This window comes from Mandrillus leucophaeus, unplaced genomic scaffold (assembly GCF_000951045.1).
Source record: "Mandrillus leucophaeus isolate KB7577 unplaced genomic scaffold, Mleu.le_1.0 Scaffold3, whole genome shotgun sequence".
Taxonomy (NCBI): domain Eukaryota; kingdom Metazoa; phylum Chordata; class Mammalia; order Primates; family Cercopithecidae; genus Mandrillus; species Mandrillus leucophaeus.
In genome coordinates, this window is record NW_012103142.1 from 4094381 (window position 1) to 4098005 (window position 3625).

Genomic DNA, 3625 nt, shown 5'->3' on the forward strand with positions numbered 1-3625 from the left:
AAAAAAAAAAAAAAAAAAAAAAGATTTTTATGTATATGGAAAGGGCTTACAGGCCAGGCGCAGTAGCTCATGCCTGTAATCCCAGCACTTTGGGAGGCCAAGGTGAGTGGATCACTTTAGGCCAGGAGTTTGAGAGCAGCCTAGCCAATATGGTGAAACCCTGTCTCTCCAAAAAAGACAAAAATTAGCTAGGTGTGGTGGCATGTGCCATTTTGTATTGTCTTGCTAAAGGGATACTGTTGGCATTTGGTTGGATATGATAGTAATTAAACAACAAAAAATATCATCCCTTTAATCCCAGCCTGTAATTCCAGCTGCTTAGGAGGTTGGGGCATGAGAATCACTTGAACCCAGGAGGCGGAGCTTGCAGTGAGCCGAGATTGCACCACTGCACTCCAACCTGGGCAACACAGTGAGACTCTGTCTCAAAAAAAAAAAAAAAAAAGAAAGAGACATGAGGAGGCTTACAAAGGTTGCAAAACAGCCATCAAAAATGATGATGATTAACCCTGTTTTCCTCACCTGTACTTCAGTCTGCTTCAGGATTCTCCTACCGGCACACCAATGTGATGTTCTCTTTTGCCTCAGGGATACCTGCATGTGACCCCACCTCCCAACATGCACACTAGTTTTTCACTGGAATTTTTTTTCTAGAAGTCCTTTCTAGATCCTTTCCATTCTGGTCCTCTACTGAGTTTTAATGGGTTTTGACTGGGTATTGTTAGATAATGAATTGTAATGTATTTAAATGAATATTATTCCTGCTTGCTTTCATAGAATGTCTTTGTTAATTTAAACAGGAAAATGGCATCTCAGAATCACTAATCACAAAACCAAGATGTGAAAAATATTATAATGATAAGTTATCACTTTGCTTTATTTGCAGGAATCATTGTAGTCAATCATTTTCCAGTTCTCAGCCGCTCGGTTGTGATCAAGAGACACATGGTTTCCGAACTGCCAGCTCAGAATAGGAAAATACTTGGTAAGGGAGGCAGCATGCACCAACCCTGAATTCAGGACACTTGGGTTCATATCCTGGCAAGTTATGAAACCTTTCCGAGCCTTGAACATGTATGAAATGGAATCGATCACAGCTACCTTATGGGATCACAGTGGTTTCACTGAGATAATGTTTCTAGAGTGTTTAGCAAAGCACCTGGCATATAGGGTGGGAATAGGAATAGGAATGCAATTGAACATGAGTCTTTAGTTTCTAATGAATTGAATTTTTCTCCTTCCTGAAGTGTTCATAGATTCTTAGAATTTTAGAGTGAGACTCTAAAATTTGTGATCCAATCCTCTTATTTTTTGGATGCAGAAATAGACCAAGTAATTTAACTGAAATCATCTCACTAGCAATTGGCAAAGCTTGTCTCCAAGTTCAGTGCTGTTTCATTTTTCCAGCTGTAATATTTGAATACAACTCTATGGAGAACCAAAAAGTCATTGGCATGGCAAATCATGCCTTGCTTCTTCCCTGTGGTGCCACGGTCATGCATTGCTGTACATCTCTGACTCATTTTGTGCCCAATGATGTTCCTTAGAAGTGACTATGAGAATTTTGTGATTACAAAATTGATGCAGGAAAAGTTTGAGAAATGTGAAAATCACAAAGAAAATAAAAATCAGCGGTGATCTCATTTTCCAGAGATCGTCTACTCCTGACTTATTTTTAATTGGAAATGCTGCATCTTAATTTCTGGGGGTTTTTTGGTGTTATTGTTAGTATGGCTCTTAATGCTTTCTAATCCATCCTCCTGGCTGCTAATCAAAAATGGCTTAGTGAAAAGAATGTGAGGTCCAGATGAGGCTCAGGTGACAACTGACTGGGTGGTCTCAGATAAGTCACTTCCCATCTGGAAATCTACTTTATATCTCTATAGATTTGCCTGTTCCTTGCAGGTTTGTTAAAAAGGTATTAAGAAAAAAAAGACGTGTCTATTCCTGACTTCTCATCTAAATGCAACTATATAATCTGTAGTTTTTTGTGACTGTCTTCTTTCACCTAGCACAGTGTTTTCAAGGTTCATCCATATTGTATCATATATCAGTACTGCATTCATTTTTATCGTCCAGTGATTTTGCATTATATGGATCTACCACATTGTGATTATCCTTTCATCAGTTCATGGACATTTGGATTGCTTCCATTTGGGGGCTGTTGTGAATAGTGTTATTCACGTTTGTGCACAAGTTTTTGTGTGGACATATGTTTTCAGTTCTCTTAGGTACATACCTAGGGGTGGAACTGCTGGGTCATATGGTAACTGTGCCTAACTTTTTGTGGAACTGCCAGACTGTTTTCCATAGTGGCTGTACCATTTTATGTTCCTACTGGCAGTCTACAAGAGTTTCAATTCCTCCATGTCCTTACCAACACTTTTTGTCTGACTTCTTGATTGTAGCTATCCCAGTGGATGTGAAATGGTATCTCATTGTGATTTTGATCTGCATTTCTCTGATGGTTAATAATGTTGAGTATCTTTTTGTGTGTTTATTGGTCATTTGTATATCTTTTTTTGAGATGGAGTCTCACTCTGTCACCCAGGCTGGAGTGCAGTGGTATAATCTCGGCTTATTGCAACCTCTGCCTCCCAGATTCAAGTGATTCTTCTGCCTTAGCCTCCAAAGTAGCTGGGATTACAGGTGCCTGCCACCACACCCAGCTAATTTTTGTGTTTTTAGTAGAGACAGGGTTTCACCATGTTGACCAGGCTGGTCTCGAACTCCTGACCTCAAGTGATCCTGCCACTTTGGCCTCCCAAAGCGCTGGGATTACACATGTGAGCCACTGCGCCCAGCCCATTTCTATATCTTTTCTGGAGAAATGGCTATTCAAATCCTTTGTCTATTTTTTTATTTGGTTGTCTTTTTATTACTGATTTGTAATAATTCTTGATGTATTCTATATAGACCACCCCCTTATCAGATACATAATTTGCAAAATTTTTCTCCCATTCTGTGGGTTGTCATTTTACTTTCTTGATGGTATTGAGACACAGAATTTTTAAAGTTTTTCCCCTTCCCTTGTCTTCTACAAAAAGTTTTTAATTTTGATGAAGTCCAATTTATTTTTTCTTTTGTTGCTTATTCTTTTGGTGTCATATCTAAGAAACCATTGCTGAATCCCAGAATCATGAAGCCTCCCTCCCTGTGTTTTCTTTGAAGTTTTATCGTTTTAGCTTATAAATTTAGGTAGTTGGTCCATTTTGAGTTAATTTTTATGTATAGTATAAAGAAAGGGCTGGGCATGGTGGCTCACACCTGTAATCCCGGGACTTTGGGAGGCTGAGGTGGGTGGATTGCCTGAGGTCAGGAGTTTGAGACCAGCCTGGCCAACATGGTGAAACCCCTTCCCTACTAAAAATACAAAAAAATTTGCCAGGCCTGGTGGCGGGTACCTGTAATCCCAGCTACTTGGGAGGCTGAGGCAGGAGAATCACTTGAACCCGGGAGGCAGAAGTGGCAGTGAGCAAAGATCGCGTCACTGCACTCCAGCCTGGGTGACCAGAGCAAGACTCTGTCTCAAAAAAAAAAAAAAGAAAAGAAAGGTCCAACTTCATTTTTTCATGTGTGGATATCCAGTGGGCCTAGCATCATGTATTGAAAATAATACATTACA

The 3625-nt window shown here is 39.8% G+C and overlaps 1 protein-coding gene across 4 annotated transcripts in view; it reads left to right on the forward strand.

The window, feature by feature from the left end:
• Positions 1-3625, forward strand: part of LOC105544237 (chromosome unknown open reading frame, human C6orf89) — a 46089-nt gene that overhangs the window by 13806 nt on the left and 28658 nt on the right. For 2 of the 4 annotated variants that reach the window (XM_011986602.1, XM_011986604.1), the window contains exon 2: positions 887-985. The exons of the other annotated variants lie outside the window; for them this stretch is intronic. The gene's annotated coding sequence lies outside the window, so the exon portion shown is untranslated. The remainder of the gene's footprint in view (positions 1-886; positions 986-3625) is intronic. 4 annotated transcript variants of the gene reach the window in all.